Genomic DNA, 14338 nt, shown 5'->3' with positions numbered 1-14338 from the left:
AAATTCACAAAGATAGTAGCAACATATCAGATCAAATAGTCCATATTGTCTCCATATTTTTCTTTTTCTTTTTTTTTCAGAGTTCAGCTTTTTATTGAACATGTTACAAAAGAGGTTTAGTCAAAAAAAAAGAAGCCCGTGTCATCATCAGACTCTTTAGATTCTTCTTTCTTTGCTTCTAGTGTTTTTCCTCAGTTAGGGCCTTAGTGGTGGAAGGGGCAGGATCTCCTGCTGGTGCAAAGCCAGGTGCCAGGGCAGGTCCACAAGCCTCCACTTTGCAGATGAGGTTCCCGATGTTAATGCTGGTCAGAGACTTGGAAACTAGCATGGCCAGAAAGGTTGAAGATTTACACATTGATCTTATCCTCTGTCACTGTCACCTCGTCCTTGTGCAGAATGAAGGCCAAGTAAATGCAGGCAAACTCCTAGAAGGAGGCCATGGTGTGGGCCAGTGCTGGACAAGAGCTGCTGGACACGGTTCCAGTCTCCAGAAGAAGTGAGAGCTTCACCCCAGTGAGGCCTTAGCTTCCTTGGAAGGACTGAACACCTTACCGACATCTGGGAAAAGAAGTCCAAATGTGTGTTCTTAATTTCCATTCCTGCTTCCCTCAGCAGTGTCTGGCACCAGGCAGGAAGTACATAAACTTTGTGAAACAAGATATACTAATATATATAATGAATCTGCCTATTGATCCAGTGATCCCACTTCTAGAAATGTATTCAAAGGAACACAAAACACTAATTAGAAAGAACATAATCACCCCTATGTTCATTGCAGGGTTATTAATCAGCTCCAAGATACAGAATCAGCTCAAGTGTTTGTAAGTAGTTGAGTGGGTAAAACAACTGTGGGATATTTATACAATGGAATACTACTTGGGCATAAAAAGAAAATTTCACATGTTTAGACAGTAAAATAAGCCAGTCAGGGAAAGAAAAATACCATTTGATTTCATTCACGTGAATCTAATGAACAAACTGAAGTAATAAGAAAAAAAGAGAGATATACTCATAGATAGGGAACAGAATGACAGGTAAGGGTGGAGGGGGAAGGTGGGGCTGGAGGGACTGAGCAAAAAGTAAGAAGGACTAATGGACATGAACAACAGTGTGGTGATTGCAGGGGGTGTGTAAGGGACTAAATGGTAATGTAAACAATACAATAAAAATTAGAAAATTATATTATATTAATTATATTATAGTGTAATATATTGCATTACATAGTAAAGAGATGTCAGGATTATTTTATCTAAGGATAACCATTTGTAGGTTAATCACCAAATAGTAAATCTGATTCATCTTCATTTATTTAAAGAAAAACAATGAATAGACAGGAATGAATCATTTACTCAAAAGAATCAATCATGTGATAAATAGAACATTTTAATGAGCAAAGTTATATAGAGCTGCTATAGTTTGCTTAAAATTATAGAATTTCCAGATACAAGAAATGTGTTAATAAAGTGTTTTATTTCAACATTTGAAATCTGTACACAGGGAAATTATAGGTACACTTTATCTGTAACTCTGCAAAAAGTCCTTTATTGAAGTAACATAAGAGATGATTACTCTTATGACAACATAAAAATGGAGACTAGAGATCGGGGGCTTAAATTTTAGTAGTGTTCCTGGAATGTTATTGAACTTTGTGTCTATTACATTATGTTGGTTATTTGCATTGTGGCTGCTAGAAAAAAAATTCATATTAAAAATATTAGAATACTTTACTTATAAGTAATCAAAGCTAGGTAAAGAAACAATTTTCCTTCCCTGTAGAATGAAGTAAGTTGTACGAGGTCTGTCTGGAAAAATTCCAGTCATTGTTAATGTAACAAGAATGGTTTGTGTGACACCAATGTAACCTAGCATCCAAGGAGAGTGGGCTGGAATGTGCATGCATGAACATTGATAACTTCATTCTACTGGTCAATGAAGGCAGTAGCCACCACTGAGTGAGCATGTGTACTGTGTGACCATTGCATTCAAAATGACTGAGTGAGTAGAACAATGGATCTGCATCAAATTTTGCATTAAGCTTAAACATTCCTCCACAGAAACTATGTGGATGATTCAGAATGCCACAAGTATGGGCAACTGGTGATTGGCAGCTTCATCACAACAATGTGCCCAGTCATGCATCTTGCCTCCTGCAGAGCTTTTTGGTGAAACATCAAATCACCCAGGTGACTCCGCCTCCCTACAGACCAGATTTGGCACCCTGTGACTTTTGCCTTTTTCCAAAACCAAAATCACCCTTGAAAGCGAAGAGATTCCAGAGTGTTGATGAGATTCAGGAAAATATGACAGGGCAGCTGATGGCGATTAGGAGAACTGTGTGAAGTCCTAAGATGCCTACTTTCGAGGAGACTGATGTGTCATTATCCTAGGTACAATGTTTCTTGTATCTTGTATCTTCTTCAATAAAAGTGTCTCTTTTTCATATTACATGGATAGATACCTTGTAGACACACCTCATCATATTATCATGAGTTCAACAGAATCAATTCAGAGAGTAGTGACAAATCTACTACATCTAATTATGTATTATGTATTAAACACAATTTAAGTACATAATACAAAGTATGCTAAAGAGATAAGTTATTCCCAGAATCAAATATTATGCCAAGATACTGTCAGTTATGTAGAAAAAAATAAGATTGTTAGCCTGTTGTTTGAGGATCATAATTGAAGGGTGAATAATCAATAGAATCTCACACATACAAACAGAGCAACATACACACACATAAGTTCACAGTTAAATTTTTTTAAATGATTGGCAGACTCTGTACTTTGTGGACGTTCAACAGTTAGGTGTCTCAGTTCCCTTTTCACTGTGACCTCACATTTTCTCAGACTGCCTTGTTCCCTATTATTTTGTGTGTATTGAAGTAATTTGAATTTTAATTATTCAGAGAACTAACTTATTCAAGTAAATTATGAAATGCTTTCTAAAGTAAACAGTAAAAGTCTGATTCCTTAACTCATTATTTTATATTTTACCAACAAATTCATAATCTATTTTCATGAACAGATTGCCAAGCTACAGGTCAACACTGTTTGTTAGTGGTAGTTTCCAAAGTTTCATACAAAGTGACCCCAGTGTTAAATGGGGACACAATGGAAGTTTGAAAAGAAAGATCCAAGAAATAACACATATATGTGTATATAGATTTTCAAAGTTCTTTAGTTTCTTGCATGTATTGGTTGCATACGTACTCACACATACAATAGACCACTGAGGAAGTGCAGCCGTCAATTGCCATTTCATTGGGGGAAGGGGCATTCCAAAACAATGGGACTATTTTTAGTTAGGAATTGAATATCATATTCTACTCAAGTTATCGACTTTGAATAAAAGACAATTCACTGATACTAGAATATTATTTGTAGAAAATGTTGTAAGAAAATATCAGTATTCAACTCTAAAACAAAAATGGATTTTTAAAATAATGAAATTATTATATTCAAAATGCATAAAAGTAGTTTCTAAATTATCAAAGAATATATATATTTCTTTGAATATGTACATATGTATATATATATTATACACATATGTACTGCAAAGGTACATCTTTCTGTGCAGCGAGTTACTTTTATTTATGTATAAATCAATGTTATCTATATAGTAATTCTGACTAAACCAGAATACTGAAACAACCAATCATCCATCACAAAACCACTTTTAGTAAATGTTCGCTTACCATACAAAAGCACCACAATGTTTACTAAGGACTTATACACACCTTTGTCATTTTCTCTCTGGTTCAACTTCCTATGGGAAGTCTCTGGTACACATCAAAAACTTACTGGCTTCATTTCCAAATACCACTACTAGGCCATATCTAGGAACAAATATGAGAACACTAATGTAAAGAAATCAATTTGGCACCAAAAATATGGTAATCAAAGTACCTTTCTTCCTTGGAGCACTACTTCCTCCACTGATAGTGGGTAGAATGAAGTTTGGACTCACTTCCTCTTTGTATACGTTGTTTGGAAGTTGGAGCCAGATTGGCATATGATACAAGTGTTAAGAAATGACTCTCAGGTACAGGCCTTGAGGGACAGAGGAAATTTAGGATATTAAGAGGCTTCCATAGTATCCATAACCTAAGGTTAGAATATGAAAGTAATTAGAATTCAGCAGAAATATTATAACAATTTCTATAAAGGTATATTTCACTGAGTTTTTGCTTCTTTCTTAATTCTCAGTATCTTAATTATAATAGCTGAAGAATTAAGAAAAACACCTGAAATAAAAGCACTCTAGAGCCCAGAAAACCACAGAAATACCATCTACAACCAGTTTCTTAAAACTTATTAACCACAATTTATTAATATTGAAATACATAGTTAGATTTGTCATGCAAATATATCATTTATGCAAACTTTACCAAGGCTCGATATTATAAATATCTCTCAAATATGTAATAATGTCTCTATAGTCTTTATGTTTTTCATGACTGATCATAGCCTCCCCTACAAAATCTATCAACTAAAAATATTAAATTATAAAGTGAGATTATGTAAAAACAGAACACATGTTAAGACATGAAGGTAGAAATTCCTTATTATGGCTGCATATTTTTACAACTACTTCAAAATGTTTCTCTATTTTTTTTGAATATGTGAACATTTGTTCTTTGTTCTTTGTACTTTGCATTTCATGATGGTAATCATTTTTTTTTAAATCACAAAGAGTAACTCAATAAAAGCCATGACTGTTCATTTGTGCTCTAAAATTTCCACACACAGTTTTTGCACCTCTAAAACTAGGCAAAATGAGTTGATATCACATTATGGTTTTTCTCAGATCATTAGTGACATTGAGCATCAGCCATCTGTGTGTCCTCTTCCGAGAAGTGTTAGTTCATGCCCTTTGACCATTTTTAATTGGACTATTTGTGGGTTTTGGTGTTGAGTTGTATGTTATTTATACATTTTGGATATTAATTAAAACCATAATGAGATATCACCTCACATCTGTAAGAATGGCTATAATCAATAAATCAACAGACAACAAGTATTGGCAAGGATGTGGAGAAAAGGGAACCCTCATGCCCTGTTTGGTGGCAATGCAGATTGGTGTAGTCACTGTGGAAAACAGTATGGAGTGTTCTCAAAAAAATGAAAAACAGAACTGTCTTATGACCCAATGATTCTACTTCTGAGATTATATCCAAAAAGCCTGAAACACTGATTCAAAAGCAAAAAGGGCAGGGCAAATTAAGTTTATAGTTCTGATTACTCTAAAAACAGAATATATTCTTGTTTTATTATTTGTTAGTTATTGTATTATTTTTCATATGAACAACTGTAAACATATTTTTGCACCTCTCTGTATTTTCACCCTATGTTCACTGCAGCTTTATTTACAGTAGCCAAGATTTGAAAAGCAGCCTAAGTGCGCATCAGTAGATGAGAAGCTGTGGTATATTTAGATAATGGAATACTACTGGCTGTAAAAAAGAAGGAAATTTTACCTTTTGTGACAGCATGGATGGACTTGGAGATTATTATGATAAGTGAATAATCCAGTCAGAGAAAGACAAATAACATATGATTTCAATTATATGTGGAATCCAGTGAACAAAATAAGCAAAATATTATAAACACATAGACACAGGGAACAGATGGACAGTTGTCAGAGGGTAGTAGGGTTGGGGAGACTGATTGAAAAAGTTGAAAACATTAAGTAAAAAGAAAAAACCTCATAGACGCACACAAGAGTGTGGTGATTACCAGAGGGAAAGGGTGGAGAGGTTGGAGAGGGGAAGGGGCATAAATGGTGATGGAAAAAGACTTGACTTGGGGTGGTGAACACACAATGCAATATACAGATGGTATATTATAGAATTGTACACCTGAAACCGATATAATTTTATTAACTAATGTCACTCAATGAAATCAGTAATAAAGAAATATATAAAATAATACTAGACCAAATGTCAGAGATACCTTACTAGCTTCATTTATTCATTGTTTTCTACACCTGAGCCACATATTGTCCTTACTACATAATGTCCTACATATTGTATACATATTAACTCTTTGAAACCTCATTATACCCTAAGAACCCTGAAACACCAATCCAAAAGAACCTGTGCACCCCAATGTTCATAGCAGCACAATTTACAATAGTCAAGTACTGGAAGCAACCTAAGTGCCCATCAGCAAATGAGTGGATCCAAAAACTATGGTATATTTACACAATGGAATTCTACGCAGCAGAGAGAAAGAAGGAGCTTATACCCTTTGCAACAGCATGGATGGAACTGGAGAGCATTATGCTAAGTGAAATAAGCCAGGAGGTGAGGGACAAATACCATATGATCTCACCTTTAACTGGAACATAATAAATAGAAGAAAAAAAAAGGAAACAAAATATAACCAGAGACATTGAAGTTAAGAGCAATCTAACAATGGACAGGGGGGATTGGGGAGGGGACAGTGAGGAGAGGGGATTACAGGAACTACTATAAAGGACACATGGACAAAGTCAAGGGGGAGAGTGGAGGTGGGGGAGGGAGGGGGGTTTGGCTGGGGTGGGGTGGAGGGATGGAGAGAAAAGGCACACAACTGTAATTGAATAACCATACAAAATTTTTAAAAATTAAAAAAATAAAAAAGAAACCTCATTATAGCCCTATGAGAAAGATCCTATGTTTTTACTTTTAGTGTACCCTATCCAAGTTCATGCAGCCAGTGACTAGAACTACACTCATGCCGTCTGGCTGTAAAGTACGCAGTCTGGAATGTTACTGTAAAAAGTTTGCATCAATGACTACCATTCATATAGCATGTACTATCTTGCTATGTGTTTTGATTATATCTCCCTTTGATTCTTCATATCATCCAAATTCTACAAATTTAGATATACAGGGGTCAAGATTTCAAGTTCAAGTGATTTGGAAAAAGTTCCATGACTATCCCAGTTCCTGAGAACTAATAGAATTTTTATTAACTTGAATAATTGAATGAATCAATACATGAATGCATTTTTTAAAAATTGTTACTAAATAAAGTAAACTAAATTATGCAATCCTTTTATTTATACTTTGAAAATTCCATATAAATCACTTCAGATAAATAATGCCATAATGACCACAGAGAACAGTTGAGAACATGTCAACATTACATGGAAATGATGCATGAGGACTATGTCAGAGATCTCAACTGCTACACAGAATATGTTATAATAAAATTATAAACAGGGAAGTGTTTTGGAGCAAGAATATTTGGCCTAGTTCAACAGTAAGGACATACTTTCATAGGCAGATAGGCAAAACCCTAACCTGGAACCCAAGTATCAAGAAAGCCAATTTAAATGTCACTAGATTTCTCCTATGGTAAAATGCTAAAGAGAGATTGCATTGAGGAGGCAGGTAATTATGAGGAAGAATAGATTTTATGATAAAATGAGTTGCACATATTTGGGGGACATTAACTAAGATAATTGTCTTGATCAGTTAATATCATTATAAATTATAAAAGGAAAATATTAGTACAAAAGCCCCCCTATGTTATTGGAAAATTAAACTCCTGGAGAGTGAAAGAATCAAGCTATTTATAACATACTAAATAGACAATAAAATTACAGACTAGAAAAAATGTTCAAGATTAATAATAAAGTAACAAAACAATGGAGATGAATTGGAATACCATGCTGTTTGCCCCTTAATTTCCCAAGATTTTTCTTAAGGAAAATGTGGCATCAACAGAGATGCATCTCCACCTTAAGTCAGTAATAACCCATTAAGAGGTTGATATGTATACAGTATCATGGGTTATTTTAAAGCCTTGCATCCACCACATCTCCTCAAAAATTAGGCTTATCATTCTAGAAATATCATTGAAATTCTGTTCTGTACCTCATCCCTCAAAATCAAGACCATAAACCCAGACGTCTACATTGCAATTTATAGATTGCAAGAAAGATGAGAAACATTTTACCAAGCACACAGACTGATAATCAGTGTTAGTACAATCTTACTGGAGGCAACTATACTAATGTATTTAATCAGGACTAATAATTCCTGAATAAAAAACAAAAAGTGAGGTAAAAATGTTAATGCAGTGTACTGATATTCTGTATATATGAACAGTCTTCAAGATTAATATCATTTAGGTTATTTAACTGTTTAATTTGGAAAACAATTTAAGTTCTCTGCATATAATAGAATGTAGCTTATTAGAAAGTTTTACTTTGTTACAACTGGGAGTGCCATGTGGATTTCCAATATTACATACAGAATTACAAAGTATGACTAGATATGAAGCTGCTTAGGCTCTTCCCCACTATGAGGGATGAGGGTTAAATATACATGAGAATTAAAAATGAAAACCACATTAATATTAATTTGACAAAGATTGTGGTCTAATTACCTAATGACTCTTTTTTAGGCAGGACAGATTCATTTTAAAAAGAATTGGTAAACATTAAAATATTTTTAATTATAAAATAACATAAAGCAACTATATTTTATGATATAGATTTATAATATTAGATTTCAAGCTTTAATTTTTCTTATTATTTTAGATTAGACATATGTAAAATCAAAAAATATCTTTAAATTATTAGATTAGAGTTCTTTGTATTTATTGTTTTACAAACAAACAAACAATATATGCATGCTATTGCTCAGAGTGGCAAATTAATCATTAATCATATTTATAAGAGGCATGAAAAAGTCTTCCATGACATTGGATTCAAAGAAAGAAAAGCCATCATATTGCTCTGATAAATAATAAACATAATCATAAATTCTGCAGTACAAACATAAATCATTTGAGTAAATTATTTTTAATATAATATGTTTGAAATATCCTGTTGGCTATTTTGCATTAAACTTGCTAATTTTTCTTTTTAAGTGAAGCTTATATTTTCATATACTTTTATTTATATAAATTATTGATACTGAAGTGTATTTCAATATTAATATTATGTTTCTCCCATTGAAGCTTACTTATGATTTTTCTAAATAAAATGAGTACTAAAACATATTAAAATGTTATTTTCACAACTTGTAATTAGCATTTTAAAATAAAGTGAATATATTCCTTATTATTTTATACTGAAATAAACTTTAAAAATTATTTTTAATATATATTCTCTATTTTATTTATTCTAGTTTTTGTTCATACTTACTATGAATATTAGTGTGCAGGCTAGAATGATGTGTGAATATTTTTTCTCTTTTATTTAAACATCTTTATTTGTGAGAAAAATTCAAATCTAAATGTGCTTCATGCACAATTTTAGCTGCTCTGCTTTCATCTTTACTGCAAATTATTTTTTGCATTGGTTATTGTTTCAACTACTCTATAATTAAATTTCTTAACTGTCTATATGATGTTAAAATGGTATTTTTTCTATGAAAATAAAAGGTTATGTGGGCAGTTACTACTTTTCAGATATTTCTATAGCTATTCTTCTTAAGGAGAGTCATACAAGTTTTTAGTTAACATTTGATTAGTAAGTATATTCATAAGGAATGATTTCTTTACTAAGATTCCACATAAATTGTAAGAATCTGTTATTTTTGTAATGCTTCTCCAGTTGTTTTTATTTTTAAATTTATTATTATTAATTTTTTGTGGTTTAAATACAGTTGTATCCATTTTCCCCCCACCCCACCCACCCCCACCTCCCACCCTCAATCTTTCCCCCTTTTGGCTTTGTCCATGGGTCCTTTATACATGTTCCTTGACAACCCTTCCCCTTCTTTCCCCTGTTATTTCCCTCCCCCCTCCCCTCTGGTTACTGTCAGTTTGTTCTTTATTTCAGTATCTCTGGTTGTATTTTGCTTGCTTGTTTTGTTTTATTGACTAGGTTAAACAATATTTGTTTCCTTTTGATGAAGGGTACTAGAAGGATCAGCTCGATGCCTTGACAATATCTCTTCCTATGATTCACTTTTGAGTCCGATGTCTTAACTACCCTAAAAAATACAGATGTTAGAACACTCATTTGTCTATCATCTCCTGAATATTTTAATGGAGAAAAGCTTATCTGTTCCTTTTTAGCAGTGGATAAATCTTGATGAGCTTCCCAAGACCTCTGGTGAAATGGACATCCCTTACAGAATAGCAGCACATCTCTTTTCTTTTAAATTACTCTTTGTTCTTTCACACACTCTACATTGAACTAATGTATGCATAAAGGCCGGAGGACTTTTTATGAAATTTCTGGACACTAAATATAAGTTAAAATGCTTTATGCAACAGTATCATAGCAACCAAAGTTCTAAACTAAAGCAACCAGAATGGCAAAACGATATCTCTAAACAAGTGTGTCAGAAGGAATGAGAATGGTAGTTATGAACCTCCACCAAACTGGCTCTGTTCATACTCCATGCCAAGATCCACTGCAAAGAGGCAATGCTCACTCCCTGTATTTCAGATACCACCACTCCTGGATTTCAGAATGATGCAGACTTATAGAGCTGAAAGCTGATGTCTCTGCAACCATGGTCTAATTTAAGATGGACAGTCTCCCTGGTACACATATGCCAAAGTAGCTGCTCTATTTTTAATCTCTAGGTATAAATTACATTTCTAATGAAGAGAAAGTTATACAATGTTATTTAAAAAAAGCCAGAAACTTCATTTATCAGTGCCAATTACTGGGGCAAAAGAGATTATGTGAAGGATAAAGTGGTTATTGGAGTGAAAATGTTTCACTCTGTTCATTTTAAGACTACAGTTCTTTCATTTTGTTTGGCGAGCCATGCCTTACAAACTAAACTTTCTTTTGGAAAGTTTAAATACATGGGCAGCCAGAAGAAGAAATCATGGAGGAAAAAGTGCATAAGATAAAAGTAATGAAACCATTCCACAATGAAGTTAAACTGAAGATGACCATAGCTGTTTAGAAACAAAGAAAACAGTCCCGTTTTCAGAATGCCTTAAGTACTAAAAACAAAACTAGCATTGTTTTAACTTTCATTTTCTGGCTCTCTAGGGACTCAACTTACATCTGCTACATTAGTTTGTAATGATGTTGGATGGTACAATTACCAATAATTATCTAGTCATAAATAACCAGAAACCTTAAATTTTATCAGTTGGAATGTTATTTTTTATCTTTACACAAAATATTCAAATTAACATAAATGTCAATATTACTAAGAAAGTGAATTCATTGTTATAACTTACTTTGCCTCAAGAATTGCTAATTATTACCAGACAGGGCATCGGGAAAAATATATTCCCAAGTACTGAGTAAAGTAATTTATATGTGCTGGAAAATGTGAAACATTAACCTGCAAATCCAGAGACAATTAACCAGAAGGATGCCTCCTATGTTTCATGGAGCCCACTGATGTGAGAGGAGAGGGAATAGATAGGTTGAAAATAGATAGGTTCATTGATCTTTCTTCTTTCTTTAATGAAAACATTTTCACTTTATTTCATCCCTAACTTTAACTCTTTCATTGCCAACGAAGTGAAGATTTTCTGTATCCCTTTTTCTTACTCACTCTCCAATCTTGATTTCCTACATATTGACATAATTTTTAACACCTTTTTGCAAACTATTACTAAGATGATAGCCATTTAAAACAGTTTCAAGGTTTGATTTTTGTCAATTCCTTTCTTGAAATGTCAGAGATGTCTTGGACCTTCACCTTGAAACACTTTCCTACCTTTTCTATCACTTTTTAGTGTTGTTTTTATGCATTTTTTTCTACTTTTAACTCTTCTTTTCAATACTTTGTGGGTTTCTGTTGTGGAACTTTTCCGTAAAAGTTGGTGTTCCCTAGGTTTCTGTACTGAGTCTCACCACTTTCATTTCATGTACTTTCCTTCAGCAACCTAATCCATAGTTACAATTACAGATATTGTGTTGATTATCTGTAGGATATCTTCATCCTACTGAGTAACCGGTTATTTAATGCAAGTGTGCATCATTGAATTCATTATCTACTGTTCCCTGTATTCTTCATTTTGGTGGAAGACTCCATGATCAATTCTGTGGTGTAAGCAACCATGATTCATTCAGTTCTTTTAACGTTTCTGTCTTAGTCCTTGCGCTTTCCTTTGAGTTTACATTAGTTCTGCTTCTGTGAGCCATTACACTACCTTTGCTTTACTTTCCTGCCTTGACTATCACAATGTCCTTTATAAAAAAACTTACATTTCATGTGCATTTAATTTTAACATGCTTGCCAATTTATTTTCCACTCCCCCCACCCCAGAGCCGTAGAGATGTTTCTTAAAAGCATAATTATAATACTTCTCTACTTAAATTTCTTCAACATTGCACTTGGGCACAAGATAAAGATCAATCTCCTTTGCATAAACGAAAAGCTCTTTAGCACAGTCAAACAGAGCAATCTAGTTTTTACTAAATAGACCAAATGATATCTTCTAACTGCGCCTTTTGTCTTTAATGATCTTTTCTTTGCAACCAGGATGATTTATAAGCATAAAACCATCTTTTAAATTGTAACTTATTTGACATTTATTTAAGAAAAACACTCTCGCATCTCTAGACCATTAGGTTCTTCCTCTTTTAGGATTCTATAGCAACTTGATTATGGCTTTCATAATGCTTATTGCATTCATCACAATTTACAGTCATGTATTATATGCTATTCATCTGTGTATCTTTGGTTCTTGGCTTCTTAATAAACTATGTTGAAGCAAAAAAAAGAATGGGGGATGAAGTAAAGGAGAAATAAAACAAAAATAATTTAATCATTAATTCTAGATATTAGAATTTCTTTCACCTTGTCTCAAATTCTATTAACTTATAAATGTCTTGTATTACTTTTTTTGCATTCATACAAGGTAGTGGTTCATTTTATGTGTCCATTTAATTGAGACGTGTTGTTCAGACATTTGGTCAACCAATATATTGGAAGTGCCCATGAGGGTGTTTCTGGATGTGGTTAACATTTGAATGGTGAACTGAGTAAGCCAATAGCCCTTCCTACTATGGTTAGGCCCTATTCAATCAGCTGAAGGCCTGGATAGAACTAGAAGGCTGCCATTGCCATAAATAATGGAATTTCCTCCTGGCTGATTGCCTTGAGCTCAGATTTTTTTTTTTTTTTTTTTTTTTACTGCTGTTAGATTCGAAGAAACACCGGCTCTTTCTGACTCTTGAGCCTGCAGGCCTCTGGACTGGAACTATGCCACTGGATGTCTTCAGTCTTCAGCTGCCTCCATGTGTCAGCCTCCATGATCACAGAACACAATTTCTTATAATTAATCATCTATCTCTTTTTCTCTCTCTTTATAGCTCTGTTTATGTAGCTATACCTATAGATACATACACAAATTCTATTGGCTATATTTCCCTGAAGAATCCTGACTAATACAAGAGTACACATAAGGATTAAACTGTACAGGTATGAGAGGCGCATTATGAATGCATCATACACAGACTAAATTATAATCAAGTTTCAAGTCACAAAAAATGAATGCATCATAATATCTACTTACTTTTGTCATTGCAAACTTCAGAAACCTAAGGGCAAAGTGTACATAAGGATACTGAAGGTGGAAAAAATAACTTCTGTGATTCCACTGCTTTCTTATGTTGGCCTAGATTACCAGGAATCATCAACATTCTTAACTTTCTTAAATTTTCTAGTGATATGTTTTTTTTCTGTGAAGATATATGTACAAAATTTCATAGAAACTTTGCTCTTTATCCCTTTAATGTAGGTGAACATAGCCTTCATTATGTATAAAGATTTTGCTGAATTGTATGTTTACAAAATCTCACTCTACAAAGTGCTGAGGCTTTGGAGGGATCTGCAATAAATCACTTGGGTGCCTTGGCCAGGTGGGATGATTTAGGGCTTGTGCCTGGGAAAATGCGGTAGAGTTGAAGTCACTGTAAGAACAGCATACTGAATAAGAAATGATGGAGCAAACACAATTACCTCTCTGACTATATACAAAGAGTAAATATGAACTTTCTTATAATTATGCTTGTGATAGATAATTGTAATTCAAGGCAAGACAAGAAAAAATATAATACTAATAGAATAGTAATAATAATAAATGCTAAGTAATAGTTAATCATATTAGTTAATATTTAACGAGTGTTCACAATGTCAAAATATGCTGCAAACACATTTTATACACTACCTAATTTAATTAGTGATGTCTTCAAAACATAATACAATTTTTTGCTAGTTTGGAGAATAAGTAAGAAGTGGAGATGAGATTCAAACCCAGGGTCTGTGTTCCCATCCTTATTTAATTTTACTGCTTAGACAATAATAAGTCTCCAAAGTAGGTACCTGCCCACAAAGACAGATTATAGGAAAACCAAAGCAGTCAATTTTCTGGGTTCTAAAAATAATATATATTGGAATATTAT

Source organism: Desmodus rotundus, chromosome 2 (genome assembly GCF_022682495.2).
Source record: "Desmodus rotundus isolate HL8 chromosome 2, HLdesRot8A.1, whole genome shotgun sequence".
In the NCBI taxonomy this organism is placed as follows: domain Eukaryota; kingdom Metazoa; phylum Chordata; class Mammalia; order Chiroptera; family Phyllostomidae; genus Desmodus; species Desmodus rotundus.
The sequence above is the reverse complement of the archived record's forward strand: the minus strand, read 5'-3'. Positions refer to the sequence as shown.